General features: G+C 38.4%; 1 protein-coding gene across 1 annotated transcript in view; it reads right to left on the bottom strand.

The window, feature by feature from the left end:
* Nucleotides 1-3,169: 3,169 nt before the first annotated feature.
* The window catches only part of MYO3B (myosin IIIB), a 239,097-nt gene continuing 229,919 nt past the window's right edge, over nt 3,170-12,347 (bottom strand). Inside the window, exon 25 of the mRNA XM_047722020.1 lies at nt 3,170-3,691. The gene's annotated coding sequence lies outside the window, so the exon portion shown is untranslated. The remainder of the gene's footprint in view (nt 3,692-12,347) is intronic.

Genomic DNA, 12,347 nt, shown 5'->3' with positions numbered 1-12,347 from the left:
CTTTCCTTTATAAAGCTCCTGTAGTGAATCAAAACAATTTTAAGAAAGAGCTAATGTCATTCTTACACAAAATCTTCCAGAGAAAAGCAAGTAGGCATATTATGAGAATTGAGAATTTACATGTTAATTTCATCCTGGGCACAGATATAATTTTTTAAAAATTAACAAATCAAATACAGCAAAATGTAAAACGATAATACAACATGATAGAGTCATATGTATTACAAGGATACAAAGCTGCTTTTATATTAGAAAATCAGCATAACCTTAACATTAAGAACCATATGAACATATCAACCATAACATTAAAAAAATTTGGGAGTAAAATCACAGAATTATTTAAAAACAAAAAATTAGCATGTGCTAAAATTGAACATCCACTTATAAGGGGGAAACCCTCTTGAGAATAGAAAGGGACAGCAAATACTATAATTAATGATAAAATACTGAATGCTTTCCCTCTTTGAGATTGCAAAAAAGACAAGAGTACTTACTATTAGCTCTCCTAACCAACCTTATACTGAAAATCTTAGCCAGATCAGTCTGGTATTTTGAATAAGAAAAAAAAAAAAAAAAGACTCCAATCCTCTACTTTTCCTTGTATCCACGCCCTTTGCAATGTAATGGGACTCTGAAGCCCTTCTTGAATCTGAGCTGGCTTTGTATTTTGCTTTGGTTAAAAGAATATGACTAAATTGACAATGTGCCATTTCTGAGCCTCAAGAGATATCCTTCTCACTCTCCCTCTCCTCCCTTTGTTTTTCAGAGACTCTGGCATTGCCCCTGGGGATAATAACAAACTGGAGGATGAAATCATGTTGAATAGAACTAAGGTGGCCAAGCTGTCCTTGCTGTGGCCCTAGATATGTAAGAAACCCCGCCAACATCAGCAAAGGCACTTAGTTGAACTGCAGCTAACCGTAGATGCACAAATGGATCCTGGCAAGACTAGTTCAAATCAGCAGATTTAGTCATCCAACCACAGACTTGTAAGAAATAATTTGGGGTGGTTTATAATGCAGTAAAAACATTATAAAACAGACAGTAGGTCAAGGGAAAAACAAAACAAGGTATAAAAGGAAGTATGAAGTATGAAAAAGGAAGAAAATGTCTATAGTTATTTGCAGGGGGTAAAACTATGTAGAAAATCCAAAAATATGTAGCTGCATTATTGGAATTAATGACTTAGCAAAGTTGATGGATCTCCAATACAAAATATCCATTGCACTTCCACATAATGGCAATGTCTTAGTCTATTTGGGCTGCCATAACAGAATACTACAGACTGGGTGGCTTAAACAACAGAAATTTATCTCTTACAGTTCTGGAGGTCTGGGAAGTCCAAGATCAAGGTACCAGTAGATTTGGTGTCTCGTGAGCATCTGCTTGCTGGTTCATAGATAGCCATCTTTTTGCTGTGTCCTCATGTGGTGGAGGCAAGCCTGGTCTCTGGGGTCTCTTTAAAAGGATACTGATCCCATTCATGAGAGCTGTACTCTCACGACTTACTTACCTCCCAAAGACCCCACCAAAAAATACCATCACATTGGAAATTAGATTTAAGCATATGAATTTTGGGGGGACATAAACATTTAATCTGGAGCAGGCAACAAACAGTTAAAAAACTTAAAAAACACTTCTAAATACTATAAAATTACATATGGTACATACAGATAAAACAAACTATGTGTAAGATTTCACAGATAAAATTATTAGTCATTATTAAGGGAAGAGAAGGAATAACTAAATAAATAGAAGGATATACCATGCTTATAGTTGGGAAAATTCAATCTCGTAGACATGGCAATTCCTTCCAAATTGACTTACAGACTCAAGATAATTCCAAAGAAATACCAATAGTTCTTTTTTTCCATAAGTTGACTATCTGAATCTAAAATATGCAAAGAGCCCAAACTAATCAAGGTTCTCTTGTAAAAGAAAAACCATGTTAGAAGACTTGCTCTGTCTTATACCAAAGCCTATTTTGAAAGTATAGGATTTACAGCAAGGATAAAAGGTCAACAGAACAGAATAGAGAATCTGAGAACAGATCCATGATTACTTGATTTATGTAAATGATAGTATTTTAGATCAGTGGAAAAGAGATGTCCTTTTCATTAAATGGGCCTTTGACTGCTGAATATCCATTATTAGAAAACATGAAAATTTGTCCTTACCACACAGTATTCACAAAATTGATTCTGGGTGAGCTGAAGATCTAAATGTGAAAGGCAAGACAATAATGCCTCCAGAAAATCCTAAAGGTAAATACTTCTATGACCTTGGGGCTGGACAAGATTTCTTAATAGGCTATAAGAAAGTAGTAATCAAACAGGAAAAGAGTGGTTAAGTTGTATTATGTTAACATTACAACACTTTTTTTTTAAGCATAAGATACCTTAAGGGAATGAAAGAACAAACCATCTAGTGGAGAAAATATTTGCAACACATATAACTAACAACAAATAATACATTTCTTCAAATTAAAAGAAAAAACATAGTTAACCCAAATTAAACTGGGCATATCACAAAAGGAGGTATCTAAAATGGCCACTGAAGTATGAAAATGTGCTCAATATCATTAATAATCAGAGATATGTAAGCTAGAAATCAACAGTGAAATTCTAATATATACTCATTGGAGTGTCTGTATGAGGACTGAAAATAACAAGAATCGGAGAGAATACAGAATAATGGAAGTTCTTTTATGTCATGGTTGTGACTGTAAATTGGTAAAATCACTTAGGAAAACAGTTTGGACCTACTAAAGTGCAGATATGGGTACCTTAGAATTCTGCCATCTTAATCCTAGGTACACAGCCAACAGAAATGCATGCAAATAGACACCAAGAGACATACAACAATGTTAATAGTAGCAATGTCTAGAATAACCCCAAATTGGAAATAATTCATATTTGTCTATCAAAAGCAGAATGGCTAAGTCAGTTACTCCGTATTCATATCCTGGAATGCTACATAGTTTTGAAAATAAATGAGCTACATTTATATTCCACAACATAGATGAATCTCACAAATATAACACCAAATAAAAGAAACAAAACCCAAAAGATTACATACTACGTGATTCCATTTATATAAAGCTCCTAGAACCTAACATAAGAAGCCAAATTTAACTCTAGTGTTTAGGGATGTGTGTAAATGGCAAAATTATAAAGAAAACCAAGGAAGTATTTACGTAAATATTTACATTTTCAAGTCATGAGAATGCTTGCCTTTGGAGAGGTGGGTGATTGGGAATGGATAGAGGGAGACTTCTAGTATGCTGACAATGTTCTGATGGACCCACGGATAGTTTATATAGATACTTTCTAATAACTTTCAGCCTGTAGGAGTGGTTACACAGATAACTTGACTGTAGGGGCAGTTATGTAGATACTGATTTTCTGATAACTTATTGAGTTGAGTCTTCTGATTTGTGCCTTTTTCTGTATTTGCACGACATTTAAAAATAAAGAAAGTTAAAGTGGATGGAGGCATGTCTGCAGATGAGCCAAAATGGAAGAAAAATCAGCAGCTTACAACATGAACACCAATGGTTTTGCAGTGAAGCTTTTAAAAACTGGTATTCCCAGAATGATTTCTGTTTCGTCCAGGGTCAGTTATTTTGTCTTGACAGTATTTTTCACCTTGTTGGTTTTCTTCATGTCAGGTATTCTTGCAGAGATACTATCTAAAGTCAATGACATACAAAAATAGGTGTTTAATTATATAATTTAAAGTTTAAAAGGTAATCAACAAAAATTTAAGCATCAAATTATAAGCACTGGAAGAAGTAAGGGGGCGGAGAATTGAAATAAATGCACAACTTTCACAGAGGGGGAGAGTAAATATTATTGAAAATGATAAACCAAGAAGATGGAAGTAAATTATTCACAGACATGATGGAAACCATTCAAAGAATTAGAATTAGAAATAATAAGACATGGTTGTTTCAGTGGGGAGGGACTAAGGTAGGGACAGGGAGAAGAAGATTGATTTCCATTATAAACCCTCTGGACTCTTTGATTTTTGTTTTGTTTTTGCCATATGCATATTACTTTAATAAACTCACAGGACATTTCTGAGATTCCAAGTTGCATCATTCTCATATACTTGATCTAAGAACTGTTTCTTGAATTTGTGGCATTATGACTAGTCCAAGAGTAACATCTACAATCTGTTGATGGTATAGCTGGTAGTGAACCCCATTTCTAAAGTACTGTTAGGAGTAAGAGCTGTGACAAAGACTAATTACTACAGATCTTCTAAATTATAATTTTATAATTATTTGTTTCCTTTTAATTTATTTATGGAAATATTTAATTAGAAACAAGGCAGATAACTATTATATTGTACACAGACAAATGAGAAGTTAGGAACACTTTTACTCAACAGTTTGAAAAACAGCTAATATTAGCAAATCAAAAGTAGACAAGTCAGTGATAAAAGTAAAACTTCCAAAACAAGGAATATCACCTCATACCAGTCATAATGGTGTGATAAGAAATAGTAAGAGCTGGCAAGGATGTGGAGCAAACAGAACCCTCATGCACTGTTGCTGAGCGTATAAATTGGTGCAAACACTGTGGAAAGAAGTAGGGAGATTCCTCAAAAAGTTAAAAATAGAAATATCCTATGATCCAGTAATTCCACTACTGGGTATTTACTCAAAGAAAATGAAAACACCAATTCAAAAATATCTATGCAACCCTATGTTTATTGTAGCATTATTTATAATAGCCAGGCTATGGAAGCAACTTATAAATCCACTGATAGATGAATGGGTAAAGAAGAAGTACTGTGTATACGTATGTGTGTGTGTATTATATATATGTAATGGAATATTACTCACCCATAAAAAAGAATGAGCTCTTGGCATTATGTGACAACATGGATGGACCTACAGGGGTATTATGCTATGTAAAGTAAGTCAGAGAAATACAGATATTGTATAATTTCATTTACATGTGGAATCTAAGAAACAAACAGATGAACAAATGGGCAAACAAACATAAAAACAAAAACCAGAAACAGACTAAAAAATATAGGGAAAAAACTGTAGTTGCCAGAGAGGAGGGGGTGGCAGGATGAGTGAAATAGGTGAAGAGGATTAGGAGATAACAAACCTCTAGATTGATTGATAGGATGATTGATTGATTTACGGAGGAGAGGAGAGGGAGAGGGAGAGAATTTCTTTTTTAATTTCATTTTTTATAAACATATATTTTTATCCCCAGGGGTACAGGTCTGTGAATCACCAGGTTTACACACTTCACAGCACTCACCATAGCACATACCCTCCCCAATGTCCATAACCCCAGCCCCCGTCTCCCACCCCCCTCCCCCATCAACCCTCAGTTTGTTTTGTGAGATTAAGAGTCACTTATGGTTTGTCTCCCTCCCAATCCCATCTTGCTTCATTTACTCTTCTCCTACCCCCTTAACCCCCTATGTTGCATCTCCTTTCCCTCATATCAGGGAGATCATATGATAGTTGTCTTTCTCCGATTGACTTATTTCGCTAAGCATGATACCTTCTAGTTCCATCCACGTCGTCGCAAATGGCAAGATTTCATTTCTTTTGATGGCTGCATAGTATTCCATTGTGTATATATACCACATCTTCTTTATCCATTCGTCTATTGACGGACATCTAGGTTCTTTCCATAGTTTGGCTATTGTAGACATTGCTGCTATAAACATTCGGGTGCACGTGCCCCTTCGGATCACTACGTTTGTATCTTTAGGTACCCAGTAGTGCAATTCCTGGGTCAAAGGGTAGTTCTATTTTCAACATTTTGAGGAACCTCCATGCTGTTTTCCAGAGTGGTTGCACCAGCTTGCATTCCCACCAACAGTGTAGGAGGGTTCCCCTTTCTCTGCATCCTCGCCAGCATCTGTCATTTCCTGACTTGTTAATTTTAGCCATTCTGACTGGTGTGAGGAGATATCTCATGGTGGTTTTGATTTGTATTTCCCTGATGCCGAGTGATGTGGAGCACTTTTTCATGTGTCTGTTGGCCATCTGGATGTCTTCTTTGCAGAAATGTCTGTTCATGTCTTCTGCCCATTTCTTGATTGGATTATTTGTTCTTTGGGTGTTGAGTTTGCTAAGTTCTTTATAGATTTTGGACACTAGCCCTTTATCTGATATATCATTTGCAAATATCTTCTCCCATTCTTTCAGTTGTCTTTTGGTTTTGTTAACTGTTTCCTTTGCTGTGCAAAAGCTTTTGATCTTGATAAAATCCCAATAGTTCATTTTTGCCCTTGCTTCCCTTGCCTTTGGCGATGTTCCTAGGAAGATGTTGCTGCAGCTGAGGTCGAAGAGGTTGCTGCCTGTGTTCTCCTCAAGGATTTTGATGGATTCCTTTCTCACATTGAGGTCCTTCATCCATTTTGAGTCTATTTTTGTGTGTGGTGTAAGGAAATGATCCAATTTTTCATTTTTCTGCACGTGGCTGTCCAATTTTCCCAACACCATTTATTGAAGAGGCTGTCTTTTTTCCATTGGACATTCCTTCCTGCTTTGTCGAAGATGAGTTGACCATAGAGTTGAGGGTCTATTTCTGGGCTCTCTATTCTGTTCCATTGATCTATGTGTCTGTTTTTGTGCCAGTACCATGCTGTCTTGATGAAGACAGCTTTGTAATAGAGCTTGAAGTCCGGAATTGTGATGCCACCAACTTTGGCTTTCTTTTTCAATATTCCTTTGGCTATTCGAGGTCTTTTCTGGTTCCATATAAATTTTAGGATTATTTGTTCCATTTCTTTGAAAAAATGGATGGTACTTTGATAGGAATTGCATTAAATGTGTAGATTGCTTTAGGTAGCATAGACATTTTCACAATATTTATTCTTCCAATCCAGGAGCATGGAACATTTTTCCATTTCTTTGTGTCTTCCTCAATTTCTTTCATGAGTACTTTATAGTTTTCTGTGTACAGATTCTTCGCCTCTTTGGTTACGTTTATTCCTAGGTATCTTATAGTTTTGGGTGCAATTGTAAATGGGATGGACTCCTTAATTTCTCTTTCTTCTGTCTTGTTGTTGGTGTAGAGAAATGCAACTGATTTCTGTGCATTGATTTTTATATCCTGACACTTTACTGAATTCCTGTACAAGTTCTAACAGTTTTGGAGTGGAGTCTTTTGGGTTTTCCACATATAGTATCATATCATCTGCAAAAAGTGATAGTTTGACTTCTTCTTTGCCGATTTGGATGCCTTTAATTTCCTTTTGTTGTCTGATTGCTGAGGCTAGGACTTTTTTTTTTTTTTAAGATTTTATTTATTTATCTGACAGAGAGAGATCACAAGTAGGCAGAGAGGCATGCAGAGAGAGAGGAGGAAGCAGGCTCCCTGCTGAGCAGAGAGCCCGATGCGGGGCTCGATCCCAGGACCCTGAGATCATGACCTGAGCCACAGGCAGAGGCTTAACCCACTGAGCCACCCAGGCGCTCCGAGGCTAGGACTTCTAGTACTATGTTGAATAGCAGTGGTGATAATGGACATCCCTGCCGTGTTCCTGACCTTAGCGGAAAAGCTTTCAGTTTTTCTTCATTGAGAATGTTATTTGTGGTGGGTATTTCATAGATGGCTTTGATAATATTGAGGTATGCGCCCTCTATCCCTACACTTTGAAGAGTTTTGATCAGGAAGGGATGCTGCACTTTGTCAAATGCTTTTTCAGCATCTATTGAGAGTATCATACGGTTCTTGATCTTTCTTTTATTAATGTGTTGTATCACATTGATTTGCGGATGTTGAACCAATCTTGCAGCCCTGGAATAAATCCCACTTGGTCATGGTGAATAATCCTTTCAATGTACTGTTGAATCCTATTGGCTAGTATTTTTGGTGAGAATTTTTGCATCTGTTTCATCAAGGATATTGGTCTGTAGTTCTCTTTTTTGATGGGATCCTTGTCTGGTTTTGGGATCAAGGTGATGCTGGCCTCATAAAATGAGTTTGGAAGTTTTCCTTCCATTTCTATTTTTTGGAACAGTTTCAGGAGAATAGGAATTAGTTCTTCTTTAAATGTTTGGTAGAATTCCCCTGGGAAGCCGTCTGGCCCTGGGCTTTTGTTTGTTTGGAGATTTTTGATGACTGTTTCAATCTCCTTACTGGTTATGGGTCTGTTCAGGCTTTCTATTTCTTCCTGGTTCAGTTGTGGTAGTTTATATATCTCTAGGAATGCATCCATTTCTTCCAGATTGTCAAATTTGTTGGCGTAGAGTTGCTCATAGTATGTTCTTATAATTGTCTGTATTTCTTTGGTGTTCGTTGTGATCTCTCCTCTTTCATTCATGATTTTATTTATTTGGGTCCTTTCTCTTTTCTTTTTGATAAGTCTTGCCAGGGGTTTATCAATCTTATTAATTCTTTCAAAGAACCAGCTCCAGGTTTCGTTGATTTGTTCTATTGTTATTTTGGTTTCTATTTCATTGATTTCTGCTCTGATCTTTATGATTTCTCTTCTCCTGCTGGGTTTAGGGTTTCTTTCTTGTTCTTTCTCCAGCTCCTTTAGGTGTGGGGTTAGGTTGTGTACCTGAGACCTTTCTTGTTTCTTGAGAAAGGCTTGTACCGCTATATATTTTCCTCTCAGGACTGCCTTTGTTGTGTCCCACAGATTTTGAACCGTTTTCATTATCATTTGTTTCTATGAATTTTTTCAATTCTTCTTTAATTTCCTGGTTGACCCGTTCATTCTTTAGAAGGATGCTGTTTAGTCTCCATGTATTTGGGTTCTTTCCAAATTTCCTCTTGTGATTGAGTTCTAGCTTCAGAGCATTGTAGTCTGAAAATATGCAGGGAATGATTCCAATCTTTTGGTAACAGTTGATACCTGATTTAGGACCAAGAATGTGATCTATTCTGGATCATGTGCACTAGAGAAGAAGTGTATTCTGTTGCTTTGGGATGAAATGTTCTGAATATATCTGTGATGTCCATCTGGTCCAGTGTGTCATTTAAGGTCTTTATTTCCTTGTTGATCTTTTGCTTGGATGATCTGTCCATTTCAGTGAGGAGAGTGTTAAAGTCCCCTACTATTATTGTATGATTGTTGATGTGTTTCTTTGATTTTTTATTAATTGGTTTATATAGTTGGCTGCTCCCACGTTAGGGGCATAGATATTTAAAATTGTTAGATCTTCTTGTTGGACAGATCCTTTGAGTATGATATAGTGTCCTTCCTCATCTCTTATTATAGTCCTTGGCTTAAAATCTAACTGATCTGATATAAGGATTGCCACTCCTGCTTTCTTCTAATGTCCATTAGCATGGTAAATTCTTTTCCACCCCCTCACTTTAAATCTGGGAGGTGTCTTTGGGTTTAAGATGAGTTTCTTGTAGGCAACATATAGTTGGGTTTTGCTTTTTTATCCATTCTGATACCCTGTGTCTTTTGATTGGGGCATTTAGCCCATTAACATTCAGGGTAAGTATTGAGAGGTATGAATTTAGTGCCAGTGTATTGCCTATAAGGTGACTGTTATTGTATATTGTCTCTGTTTCTTTCTGATCTACTACTTTTAGGGTCTCTCTTTGCTTAGAGGACCCCTTTCAATATTTCCTGTAGAGCTGGTTTGGTGTTTGCAAATTCTTTCAGTTTTTGTTTGTCCTGGAAGCTTTTAATCTCTCCTTCTATTTTCAATGATAGCCTAGCTGGATATAGTATTCTTTTTTTTTTTTTTTAAAGATTTTATTTATTTATTTGACAGAGAGAGATCACAAGCAGGCAGAGAGGCAGTCAGAGAGAGAGGAGGAAGCAGGCTCCCCAATGAGCAGAGAGCCCGACACGGGGCTCGATCCCAGGACCCTGAGATCATAACCTGAGCCGAAGGCAGTGGCTTAACCCACTGAGCCACCCAGGCGCCCCTGGATATAGTATTCTTGGCTGCATGTTTTTCTCGTTTAGTGTTCTGAATATATCATGCCAGTTCTTTCTGGCCTGCCAGGTCTCTGTGGATAAGTCTGCTGCCAATCTAATATTTTTACCATTGTACGTTACAGACTTCTTTTCCCGGGCTGCTTTCAGGATCTTCTCTTTGTCACTAAGACTTGTCAATTTTACTATTAGGTGACGGGGTGTGGACCTATTCTTATTGATTTTGAGGGGGGTTTCTCTGTACCTCCTGGATTTTGATGCTTGTTCCCTTTGCCATATTGGGGAAATTCTCTCCAATAATTCTCTCCAATATACCTTCTGCTCCCCTCTCTGTTTCCTCTTCTTCTGGAATCCCAATTATTCTAATGTTGTTTCGTCTTATGGTGTCACTTATCTCTCGAATTCTTACCTCGTGGTCCAGTAACTGTTTGTCCCTCTTTTGCTCAGCTTCTTTATTCTCTGTCATTTGGTCTTCTATATCGCTCATTCTTTCTTCTGCCTCATTTATCCTAGCAGTGAGAGCCTCCATTTTTGTTTGCACCTCATTAATAGCTTTTTTGATTTCAACTTGGTTAGATTTTAGTTCTTTTATTTCTCCAGGAAGGGCTTTTATATCTCCCGAGAGGGTTTCTCTAATATCTTCCATGCCTTTTTGAGCCCCACTAGAACCTTGAGAATCATCATTCTGAACTCTAGATCTGACATATTACCAATGTCTGTATTGATTAGGTCCCTAGCCTTTGGTACTGCCTCTTGTTCTTTTTTTTTTTTTTTTTTTGTGGTGAATTTTTCCGCCTTGTCATTTTGTCCTGATAAGAGTATATGAAGGAGGGGCGCCTGGGTGGCTCAGCGGGTTAAAGCCTCTGCCTTCGGCTCAGGTCATGATCCCAGAGTCCTGGGATGGAGCCCCACATCGGGCTCTCTGCTCAGCAGGGAGCCTGCTTCCCTTCCTCTCTCTGCCTGCCTCTCTGCCTACCTGTGATCTCTGTCAAATAAATAAATAAAAATCTTAAAAAAAAAAGAGTATATGAAGGAGCAAGTAAAATACTAAAAGGGTGGGAACAACCCCAGGAAAATATGCTTTAACCAAATCAGAAGAGATCCCAAATCGTGAGGGGGGAGAAAGGGGATAAAAAGAGGTTCAAAAGGAAAAAAAAATTTAAAAAAAAGAAAATGAATAAAGAAAAAATATAAAAAAGAAAAAAAAATATATATATTAGATAAACTAGTTTAAAAATGTTAAAAAAGAAAAGGGTAAAAGTTAAAAAAAATTTAGCAGAAGAGGAGAAAAAAAAATTGAAAAAAGAAAAAACAATTAAATTAACTGCAAGGTTAAAGAATCATGGGGAGAAAGCCATGAGTTCCGAGCTTTGCTTTCTCCTCCTCTCGAATTCCGCCGCTCTCCTTGGTATTGAAACTGCACTCCTTGGTAGGTGAACTTGGTCCTGGCTGGATTTCTTGTTGATCTTCTGGGGGAGGGGCCTGTTGTAGTGATTCTCATGTGTCTTTGCCCCAGGCGGAGTTGCACCGCCCTTACCAGGGGCCGGGCTGAGTAATCCGCTCGGTTTTGCTTTTGGGAGCTTTTGTTCCCTGAGCGCTTTCCGTAGAGTTCTGGAGGACGGGAATGAAGATGGCGGCCTCCCGGTCTCCAGCCCGGAGGAGCCGAGAGCCCGGGGCCCCACTCCTCAGTGCGCCTTCAGAGAACAGCGCCCAATTACTCCCGTCACCCTGGCCTCTGGCCGCGCTCCAAGCTGACAGAGCCTGCGACCGGTTCAAGGTAACCCCGAGCTGAGAGCTCACTCCTTGTCTCTGTCTCTGTAGCTGGCTTCCCCGTTCTAATACCTGCAAGCTCTGCAACACTCAGACACCCCCAATCCTTCTGTGACCCTGTGGGACCTGAGGCCACGCTGACCCCACATGGGCTTCACCCTGGTTAAGCCTCTGGAGTGATATCCCTCAGCGGAACAGACTTTTAAAAGTCCTGATTTGGGGCGCCTGGGTGGCTCAGTGGGTTAAGCCTCTGCCTTCGGCTCAGGTCATGATCCCGGGGTCCTGGGATTGAGCCCTGCATCGGGCTCTCTGCTCAGCAGGGAGCCTGCTTCCCTTCCTCTCTCTCTGACTGCCTCTCTGCCTACTTGTGATCTCTCTCTGTCAAATAAATAAATAAAAATCTTTAAAAAAAATAAAAGTCCTGATTTTGTGCTCCATTGCTCTGCCGCTTGCCAGGAGCTTGCCCCTTCCCCCCGTGTTCTATCTTCCCATCGCTTTGGATTCACTTCTCCACCAGTCCTACCTTTCAGAAAGTGGTTGATTTTCTGTTTCTAGAATTGCTGTTCTTTTTCTCTTCGATCTCCCGTTGGATTTGTAGGTGTTTGCAATCTTTAGATAAGCTCTCTAGCTCATCTCCTGCTACCTGAAGTAGTCTCAGCCTGCTACTTCTCCACCATCTTGACTCC

Source organism: Lutra lutra, chromosome 3 (genome assembly GCF_902655055.1).
Source record: "Lutra lutra chromosome 3, mLutLut1.2, whole genome shotgun sequence".
NCBI classification, from domain to species: domain Eukaryota; kingdom Metazoa; phylum Chordata; class Mammalia; order Carnivora; family Mustelidae; genus Lutra; species Lutra lutra.
Note: the sequence above shows the minus strand (reverse complement) of the source record. Positions and strands in the feature narration are given on the sequence as shown.